At 42.2% G+C, this 11,690-nt stretch overlaps 1 protein-coding gene across 1 annotated transcript in view; it reads right to left on the reverse strand.

The window, feature by feature from the left end:
- pparab (peroxisome proliferator-activated receptor alpha b) overlaps positions 1-9,008 on the reverse strand; it is a 31,303-nt gene extending 22,295 nt beyond the window's left edge. Inside the window, exon 1 of the mRNA XM_080002137.1 lies at positions 8,879-9,008. The gene's annotated coding sequence lies outside the window, so the exon portion shown is untranslated. The remainder of the gene's footprint in view (positions 1-8,878) is intronic.
- Between the last annotated feature and the right edge of the window lie 2,682 nt (positions 9,009-11,690).

The raw sequence follows: 11,690 nt of genomic DNA on the forward strand, positions 1-11,690 counted from the left end.
AGATTCATTTAGTGCGTGTTGAGGGTCAGACTAGTGCTTTATAAGTGTTACTTTATACTTCAGACTAGTGCTTTATAAGTACAAATTCAACTCTCAACACTAGTGCATTGAGTTGAGAAATAAAACATTAAACTAAAAGTTACATAAATCTCTGGGGACTTTGTCTTGAACTTGACAGCTAGTTGGGTGTAAAAATGATAATGAAGTCACAATCAACAGGTTTACACAATGTGAGGGTCGCGGGGCCTGAGCTTCACCTTGTTTCCTATAAAACCATTCAAACTGTGCAAGTTGACACAGCGTTTTGTGTTACCCTGTGATTTGACCATTAACACTGACATAGTTTATAGCACACCGTGACATAGAGGACTGAGGATTAACAAAAAACAATTCCAATTACGGCATAAATTTCAACCCAATCATTTTGCAAATTATTTACTTTCTTCTAATTTACATTTTGGCCAAAAATAAGGTCCTGCCTTGAGCAGTTTGCATAGATGATCAATGGATTGAAGCTGCAAAATAAACTTTCACATACCAACCAATACTGGAGCAATTTGTTAATAAACCACAACAGACCACAACCTGCCCTGCTTGGCTCTGGGGGAATGCGAGCAAGGAAAGGTAGAGATGAGTGTCTCGAAGACCCAGATTCGGTTCTTCAGCAGAAATAAAATAAGAATAGTCTTTTGCTTCCAAGTTCAAGTGGAGCCAATGATTTTGTGTTGACAGTGGGGGTATATGGAGAAATGACACAGCTGCATTGCAACCTTGACCTAGAGCAATCTCAGATGAGATCCTTTGGCCAGCTATTTGCGTGTACCAGACATGTTTATAGATGAACCAATGGCAACTGCTCCCTCTTCCTCCATTTGGCTCTGGTTGCTGCTCAGAGCATCACTTGCATATAATATTGTCCTAACTTCATTTTGTGCCAGTACCACTGCATTTCAAATTAAGTTAGGAAGTTGAAATGCAGTGTCCTATGAGAGAACTCCCCAGCACTGTATCCAAACTGTACTGTATCTGGGTGCATTGCTGAGTGGGAAAATAAGTGCTATCCCTTAAGTGCTGTCACATAAACTAGGTCTGAACAAGGCCAATAAGCAGTGTGAATGAACCTACATTGGCTGTATCATATGCCTTACCTTATCTGACTTTTATTTTTATTTTTTTATTATTATCCTGCTTTAGACCATCCTTGGTTGATGTTATAAAAGGGTGCAGCAATACACAGCAGCATACTGCACTCATGTACTTACAAATAATTTGTGGCGTGCGGGATAGCAAGCCACAATAAAAAAAAAAAAAGGAAGAAGATCAAATAAAATAATTGTTATGGTTACATTTTTCACACTTAATTTGACAAAGCTCAATTTGGTGCAATATGCAATATGCAATTTTATCTAACATGCAACTGGGTTAGTTGTACTGGCATTGGTGGTTCCTAACCCCACAAGGGCTACCCCCAAATAGTCAACTGAACGTTAGTCGATGAGAAGCGTCTTAGCTGACCAAGTTTTTCCATTGGTCGGTTGGTCGTGGGGAAAAAAACAAAACATAAAAAAATGCAGCTTTTGATGAATGGCTTTTGGCGGTGGAGATGACAGGCGGCTCGCTTTGTGCGCGCAGCACTTGGAAATTACATTTCTATTTTAAAAGGCGGCTAATTAGGTTTTGTATCTATCTGTAATGTTACAGAACAGTGTTAACAATTTTAGTTGTAATGTTCTTTCTCAGCCCTGGAACTCAATCAATTCTCTGATGCCCCAAAAATATATATTTCAACGATTAAATTAATATCATAAACGTGCGACGAGTAGTCGACTAATGGCTTCAACTGACGACTACTAGTCGACTAGGAAAATCTTTAGTCGGGGGCAGCTTTAAATGTTACCATAATACCTTTTATTAGCAACATTCTACATCTTGCACTTGGGAGATTGCAGTACCTTACATTGCATTATGTTTTCTGAATTTACATTATCTTTTATTTACTGTACAGCCTTATTTTTGATATAATGAAGATAAGATAAGATCTTTATTAATCCCCAGAGGGAAATTCAGTATTTATTTCTATATTGCTGGAAAAATAAAAACAAATAGGTCATCTTCTATCAATGCAACAGCTTGATGAAGAGAAATAACTACCCCTCCTCCAGCTATTCTGTCCATTTAAGAATAGCTTCCATGTCCTTGGTCCTTTGGCAACAGTGGCACAAGGGCAGTGTGTCACCGACCACCAGTAACACATTCCAGGGGACTGTACACACTGAGGTTTGATTTGGGATGACTGCAAATCAAACATTACTGTAAGTGCAGGGATGGTGCTGAGAGAATTCTTGTCATTGGACATATAGTATTAAAGTTAGTACCGTGCCCCATTTGGTTATTCTCTAATCCTCTCAGACTTTAAAGAGGGGTGTCTGCTTTAATTAAAAAAAAAAAACACATTGCTGTTGTGAGGAATAGAAAATAATAAGTGACTATGCTTAGTCTCCTCTGCGTGTTTGTTATAATGTCATCTTACTATTCCGCAAACCAACGGCATACATACAACTATCAGCTTTATCCCCATAAACATGACTGACAAATGCTTTGCAGTGTGACAAAAGGCAAAAGGTCATCCAATGAAACACTGACCAGCAGACACATAGGTCGATACTAAGTTCAGAGAACCTAATATAAATATTTGAAGTAATTCATGCCAACCCACAGTCTGATAAATGGAAGGAAGGGTTATTATTATTATTATTATCATTATTATTATTATTATTATTACGGAGTGATTTCCTTCCAGAGACACCGGGAGGCAGGAGTCTGTGGACTACAGAGAGTAGACAGCCATGTTCTAACTTTTAGGATAAAGTAATAACACACAACAAGTTTATCGGCTTGTGGTAGTAACTCCGCATGTCACCAGGACTCAGAAAACTATAATTAGTCACAGTGAGTCGTCACCGCGTAATTTTGTCAGCCAATGCTGCCTTCAATGGAAACTCTGGAAATTGTAACTTGTTTTAGTAGTAATGCTGATATAAAGATGAGCGACAGCACAAACTGATGCTAACGTTCCATGGTAACTCTAAAATTTGTAATTGGTGTCAATACGAAACAATGGTGTCTTCTTTTTTTTTTTTTTTTAACCTGTGCTGTCAACATGCTGGGCATAGAACACAGAGTATTTGTGCCATTGCTTCTAGGACAGAGTTAGTCTGCAAGTGGAGTTCAAGTTCTTAACAGGCAATGCAGCTCTTTATTAATTCTTAAATCATCAAGAACTGCTGCAATAACTTTGTCCTGTGGACGACCTGTGGGGTGACAAGAGCACAGTTTTTGGTTATAGAGAACCACCACCAACCCCCCTCTTTGGAGAACTATTTATCATGTTTGGGTTTATAAACAACTGATCACTACTCCAAGAGGGGGAGAATCACCACGGGTGGGACAAATAACATAGAAACAAACAACATTTACACAAGAACATAAACATTGGATGACAACATGTATTGAAAAAAAGTTAATTAGGTCCAGGAAAACTGGAACTACAACTGGTCACGTGGCCTCTTGCTGTCATAGTTATGGCAGTAAATGAGGGAGGAAAGTAGATGGATGCAACCAGGAGGGTGCTGGGATGCACTCGAAGCAGGTGTGGTATCTGTGTGCGTGTGTGATGTGACCGCCTGTATGTGTGTGTGTGTGTGTGTGTGTGTGTGTGTGTGTGTGTGTGTGTGTGTGTGTGTGTGTGTGTGTGTGTGTGTGTGTGTGTGTAAGATTGGTACTGGTGTAGAAGGTCGGTATTATGTCGCGGCGCCTTCGAACAGCTGAAAGGGCCATGAAGCCCCCGAACTCCGCAGCCCTGTAGACACCCTACGGCTGCAGGAAAGCCCCAAGTACCGTGCCCTGCGGCCACAGAAGACCCCCAGAAACACCTCAGAGAAGCCAGAGGGCCGTGGAGACACTCTAAAAACTGTAATGCTTATCAAACACGACTAATCTGGACCCCGTGTATTGCTGCCTGCAGCTATATTTATTATTTTTCTCCTTGGCATCTTTCAGGCTAGAAGTGTCTTGCCCACGACAATCGCTGAAGCCATGGACATGGTTGAGGTCTCGTTAGAACCGGGACGTTTCAGACATCTTGTGGTTCAAGTTTGACCCATATCGAGCTACAATTTGAGCAGGAATTAGTGAAAAACTGATTCAATTTTACCGGAAGTAGAGGAACATTAGCCGTCGCCGATACGCCAAGGTTGTACAACTTTCGGTCAGGTGGTTGAGCGGGATGACTTTGTGGAGCGGGGAGCATTGTGACGCCATCATCCAATTCGCTGGTTGTGGCAAGTTGTGGCTCTGGGGGAGGGGAATTCTAATTCGGAGAGTTGTGCTGTGTAGACTGCATTCCGGAGGAGCCGACGCTGCGTACAATGTCAACTTGGAAAATTGTAACTCATGCCACGTTTCAGAGCAACCTGAAAACTGTAATACATACCTAACATGAATAAACTGGACCGTGTATTGCAGCCTGTAGCTATATTTTATTATTATTATTATTATACCTAACATAACCTTGTGTATACTACAATCACAAAGTGCTTTTCAAGTTTTGTTTTAGTTGAGAGCACTTTAGAAATAAAGTTATTTATTTCTCTGCGCAGTCAGCTGTGGGTCTCTTGTTACATTTTCCAGTGTGACACTGTTGTTCTGAACTCCAATGCCAAATCAGCCTGCATGTTGTGGAAGGCATGTGGTGGACCGTCCTGGTGACAGCACTGCACCAGCAAGCTACTGTTTGCCTGTTTCACATGATAAAAAACGGAACAGTTGTCGTTAGTTTGACATAAGCAGCGCAAAGCAAGTGTGAATACTTCTCCTAAGGTTAAAAGGTCATTTCTAATTTTTTCTAATTTTTTTCCTGAACTTGTGTTAAAATATTTTTTAATATCAACAACAACATATAATCGAACATCTGCACGAGCTCCAGAAATGTTTGGATAAATTAAGAGGAATGTAGTTATGTTCTATTTTTATAAAAGATAAATGTATTATTTTAAAAAAAGCTACAAGGAGTCAGTAAGAATACGAGACCATGATACTCAAGTCCCGTAATGTGCATCAGAGAAATGGATGAAACTTATTGTTCCGTTCAAATTATTATCAAAATCATTTTGTGCACATATGATCTTGATGAAACCAAAATTAAAAAAAAAAAAAAAAAAAAGAAGAAAAAAAACAATTTGGTGTAAAAGAGCACAGAGAGGACATTATGGTGGTAATTCACCCAAAGCCATTTGCTCTCTCTCTCGCTCTCTCTCTCGACAGAAATGCCAAGAAAGTCATCTTGAGAAGAAAACAAGTTAAATCTTGAAACCATGTTGCTAAAATACATCAATGACCTGCTCCCACTACAAAGTACGGGTAACGCCGAGGGAGACAGGTTTATCCGTCTATGGATCTAAAGGGGGCTTTGGGCAGTGACGGAATTAGACGAGGTGCGCAGATAACACTAGCGATAGGTAATTGATGAGGATTTCAGTGGAGCTCGACTCACGTGGCTCAACTCCTCACTTCCCCCCCAATCAACGGACGGACGGACAGACAAGAAAATGATAGGAATATGACATCCTCCAACAACTTGTTTTTTGTTGGAGGCAAATAAGACAAAGAGAAAGAGGGAGCGAGAGAAAGAGAGAGAGAGAGAGAGATATGCAGAGGCCTCGCTGTAATGATCGTTTAGGCCTAAAGGGAAGACAAAATTGCCAGCAGAAAAAAAAAAAAGAAAAAAAAAAATGACTGTGTGCACTCTTGTCAGAGATGTCCAAAACAAATCAGTCTGTAAAATGTAAGTCTCTCGGATGAAAATACGGGGGCCAACGTGGCTCTGGTGGATCATTAGCACAGGCAATCTCCTGTAGAGAGCTGCTTACTTTAAGTATGGCTCAAGGGGCCCCGGACGTGGCTCAGATGAAGGTCAAACGTGGGGAACGGAGGGCAGAAATGGAATATAAACAGGGCGTAGGACTGACAACAAACAGCCTGAATGTCGTGACACGATTTTCCCTTTTCTTCTGTCGGTAAAAGACCTCCAAGCGAGAGCCGGATTTCATTCAAATGTCTGGACCGTTTAGTATCGGAATGATTCAGATCACCTGCAGAATCAACGATAAACACCTCGGGGGTCATTGACCTTGTCAGCTCGGTATTTTGAAAAGGACATATGATCTAAAAACTATGTCTGAATTAAATAAGGTGGCACTTTTATCGAGCGCCAAGCCGAGCGCTACGATCGTCACGCTGACACAACTCGTGGACGTTCCGTTTTGTATTCACTGCTCAACTGCTACAGCAGACAAATGAAATAGCTCAGTGGAACTTCCCCTTTGTTGCGAACACGCTCGCAAAACATATCTGGAGAGACCGAGACAGCGAACTTGAAAGTCCTGTTTGAGTAGAAGCTGCTTCCAGGTCTCAGGTTCCAGGAGACAGGGCAGAAGACAATAGCAAGACAAGTCTCCGGTGAGGCAGTAAACGAGAGAAAGGCTGAAGTCCGAGTGGAAAAGGTTGCAGCCCGGACGAACTCTGCCTCCGGGGTTAGCTTCCATAACAAAAAAAAGTGGAACATCTAAATGTGCATGAGGCCAAGGATAATTGGCCTCATGCACACACGATTCTCAGCGAAAGAATTTAACCAACCAAGGGCCTAAACCTATGCACCGTGAGACAAAATAATAACTGTTGTTTAGGCAATAACAGAACAAAATGTTTGCTGTAAATGATATAGTAGTACAGTACAGAACCCTATAAAGGTACATCGATCATTATCATGAGACGATTGTAAGAGATTTGCTGATCACGTCTTTCCTCTGAAGTAAAAAAAAACACCCCTCACATTTGCAAATAATACTGCAGGTTGGACGTTTACCCGTCGCTCATTCATCCTTGAAGAATTTTGATTTGGGGTGGGGGAGGGGCTGTCACGTTATTCTGTGGCAACGCATAACAAGATCATTGATGGATTTTAACCATGTTCCCAAGAATGATAAGACTCGGAAAAAAAATAATAGTCCGAAAGGGAGGACCTTTGATCCGAAGGTAAACGCCACGTTGTTGATGACACCGTCTTCATGGGCTGGTAGGGGTGGGGGTGTCAAGTACACAGAGAATTGAGTTGTCATCAGAACACCCTGTGTTGCCCAGAATAACACTTGCTCATCTCCTAAAAAAATGATATATTGAGTGCGTCTGAAGCACAGAGGAGGTGGTATAACAAGTCGTGATGGTGTGTCACAGAGCTATGGGCTGTGTTGCTTTATGGTAGAGACACAAATACAGCTTGAACTAGGTCAGGTTTCCCTCTTGAATCAGAAGTACTGGCGAGCTGGTTCTGTCGGCGATACGAGTCCGTTCCTCCAAAGAGAGGGATGAGCTGTAGATAAACTCCCCTCTCTCAGTGTCCAGTCATTCACTTCCACACAATCCACTACAGGCAAAAGTGACCAATCGAGCTCCGCTCAGATGAAATCCACCATTGCATCAGAGAACAGCATGTGACCTTGTTTTGAGAGTACACACACAGAGCGACGTCCTGGGGATATAAGACAATAGACAACCTGCATCTGGATATTACTCCATGTTTCACAAGAACAAAACATCCATCCTGAAATGTGTTCTCTCCTGAACCTGTCAGCCAATATGGACGATCAGTAGTGACACAATTATGGCGGGAATGATTTTCAAGATCAATCACTCTTAATAAATGTTGTTGGCAACTGTAATATTGTGCAACACTTTATAACCAGACAGCGTCATAAAGAGATTGTTAACCGCCCATGCTCTACAATACACGGCTAAAAGGACACACACACACACACACACACAGACATATATATATACATACATACATATACATATACACACACACACCTCATATATATGTGTATATATATATATATATATATATATATATATATATACACACACACATACATACATACATACATATATATACATACATACATACACACACACACATACACACACACACACACACACACATTTCATTGCCCTTTATGATATGATGACCTCCCCATTCAAGTTAATAATCATAAAAACACACATAATCAACAGTTACCTCTGAAGAGTTTAACTGTTAACTTGTTGTTTATTGTTTATTATTATTATTATTATTATTATTATTGTTGTTGTTACCGATATAAATACAATGCTATTCGAGTGTGGTAAATGATGAGGGAACATAAAGCGTCACTGGGGCAGGCAGCATATTGATAACAACACTGTAATGCGCAGGCGTGCACGGAAGAGCAATCTGATGAGGCAACAACAATGCTCTTACATTGGGGGTTAGGATTTGATATATTTATTCACAATACCAGATGCAAGATTAGCACAATAACAGACATCAATAGACTGTTTATGGACAAATGATCAATAAACAGGGCCACACATTGTGGAAAACCATGTACATGTACTATAATCAATGTTCGTATTAAACGTGCACACATTTCGACAGTGGAAATTGTTGACACAGAAGTTTTTGTCTATTATTAACGCTGAGGTTGGTTGTATATTACCGTTTTTTTACTTTAATTTTTTTAGTTGATTTTTAAGCTTATTGCCTATTGACATAGTCTATTTTATTGTTATTACTCTGTTATTATCGCCTATTGTTTTGATATGATAGCGACTGAACAAGCGCAGTTTCCACCCGGGGATAAATAAAGTATTTATCTACCAATCTGTTAAACTATCTGTTTATCTATCTGTCTATGCATCATGTACAATGCCTGATATAGATGCCCAGAACTCAGGCGCTAGACAAGGAACCTTCAACGACAACATTCAAATAAACAACATGTACCTCCTCATGCACAGCCCGGTCCAAAGCCGCCATGTCGTCCGGAGCCCGTGTCGCCTGGAGCTGGGACGCTGTCAGAGTGGCCCGGCTCCGACATGCAACATTCCCGATATATCCTCGTCCAGCGGGGCCGGTCCGCTCGTCACCGCTGTCAGAAGTCTCTCGCCGGGGCGAAGAAATCCCCCCCAGCCGCTCCGAGCCACCGCCATGGAGCACACCCGCCGGAAGTGACGTCACGACCGACGGTTGGGGGAGGACGAGAGGGAACCGACCCCGGCATCCGTTCGCCGTTGCGTCGCTTAAAAAATATATATATAAATAAATAAAAAATCAAGACGAAAGTTTAATTTCCCTCGACGAAAACAAACCCGTTGAAATAAAGGTGAGGTAAAAGAGAATACGAAAAAAATAACGTAAACAACGCGAAGGAAAGACACACACACACACACACACACACACACCCCCCGACACACCTATAGTCTCAGCGAATAGGAAGCGCGCAGCCTCCCCGCTGCGGAGGACGCCCCCTAACCGCGGGCGAACAAACGGACGTTCCGGCTTTCTTTATGTTCGATCAAATCCAGGCACGTAGGCTTTTTGTTTGTTTGTTTGTTTGTTTGTTTTTTGGTTGAAACAGGTTGCACAGACGCAGCCGCAGCAGACCTCAGAGACTTGACGTGACGTAAGCCGAATTCCAAACTCCGCTCACGACGTCCCCACCTCTCGTACGCCATGAGCCACCTGCTACTGCGTTAACTTTGGCAATTAATCTGGCAATGTAGATCCATCTCAGGACGGGGGGTTATCTCACTTGACCTTACTTACTGCTTTACTTTAAAGTATTAATCCGTAGGATTATTTTGTTGAAAAAAACAACAACTTCACCTTCCATATTTGATGCTGTTTTAGCTGCCACTTGTCGTTCAGTGTAACTTGAATGTACCTTATGCATGTGCTCCGCTATATGCTGTTTCCATTGTTGGTGGCGGGATCCGCCGCCGACAATGCACTGACTCAGCAGGCGCAAAATGTGAAAGGAAGCTCTGTGGATTTAATAAAGCAGCATAGCTATTTGTGGTCGGTGAACGGGCGATGTGGATGTATATTCATTCAAAACCAACAGCACTTCTGGGTGGAAAAAAAAAACAAAAAAACCCCGTCGCAGTTTCGAAGCAATTCGTGGACTTGGGGTGTAATCCACCCAACACAGAAGATGTTAAACATTAAAAATAGCACCGTGTGCTTTGATGAATGATTATGGTCATCAAAATTAAAAACAAGCTTTTGTCTTTCAACAAATTCACGCGTTCCCGGAAAATTCAAACACCAGCTACATAGAGCATTACCCGGTTTTCACCCTGCCACAGGCCCAGCTGTGATCAAAGGTTTCCAGTGGATTGCATTTTAAGGGGGCCCCGCCAGATGCAGCGTCTGGCTTTGTCTGATTGCACCTTCGTCTCTTCTGTCATTTGAGTTGCTTCCCCTCGCTTTGACTCACATTCTGTCCACGTAGCTGGCACAGCACTGCTGCATGGAAATGGAGCTTGGCTCTGGGCCCAATAGCAAATAGTAGCCCCTCTGTCTGGGTCCTGGGACCAGTGTGTCCCCATAAGACCCCCACATCCTCCCCCCACACACAAGGCACATGTACTCAAGCAGGAATAGCTTTCATATATAAAGTTTATATATACATATATATATATATATATACAGTATAGATATTTATATATCTTTCATGGGACAAGAGGGTTTGCGAGATGTATGAATAGTATGAATGTGAAGTATCTCCAGGCACTGTGCTTTGCAGCAGACCTGGCTCTACGACCTCCCTGCGCATCGGGCATTCAAGGGACTTCTCAGAGGAGGATAGATAATAACTTTAGCAGAGCTACAATTCACCGAGACCCTGACCACCGAAGTGCATGAAGAAACATTAGACTATCGGCTCGAGGCTCGTTGCAACATTCCTCAGGGGATTCGGACAAAATCACCATGCAAGCGCGATGATACTCAAGACGGTCTGTCTGGACAGCAGTTGGTTTCCTAATCTGCGGTGGACAAAGAGGACTTTCCACATCTATAATAATAATAAAACAGGGTACAGGCTACATCCAATGAAATACAGTCACCTCTTGGACTTGGTCCCAAAAGTAGAATCTGACTGCACGAGGAAGCACTAAAATTCTAAGAAAATGTTGAGCTATAATTGAAATATGTAAGTTTAATCTTTACTGGCATTGATTTATCTGACAAGAATACTTTGGAATGAATTGGACTTTTTAACTTTTTAACTTTGAATTGGAATGGTAGTGGTGTGTGTGCCATGCCATTGGTCCAACGGCCCATTATTCCGAAACCCCAATAGTCAGAAAACTGTTTCATTGGACCGAGAGCCCATTTCTCTGACAGCCCGTTATCCTGAAAGAAAATGACCATTGCTCTGAAGGCCCATTGCTCCGAAACCCACAAACTCACGAACCCTAACCCTAACCCAAGCAACCTAACCTAACCCTAAACCTAACTCTATCCCTAACACTAACACCAACCCTAACCCTAACACTATCCCTATCCCTAACCCTAACCCCAACCTAACCTTAACCGCTCCGCTGAAATGGTTCCCAACCACCGGCTGCGGGCCGATGCCGAACCGCGGTACATTTGCCGCCGGGCCATGAGAAGGTGGGCGGGAATTTTTTCAGAAGCGATCTTGATTGGTGGACCTGGGCTCGGGTTAGGGTTAGCGGCAGTGTGTATTTTCGGAGCAATAGCCGTTTGTTTTCGGGACCATCGGGGTTTTGGAAAAAGGAGCCGTCGG

The sequence above is a fragment of the Zeus faber genome (genome assembly GCF_960531495.2).
Source record: "Zeus faber genome assembly, chromosome: 6".
Lineage (NCBI taxonomy): Eukaryota > Metazoa > Chordata > Actinopteri > Zeiformes > Zeidae > Zeus > Zeus faber.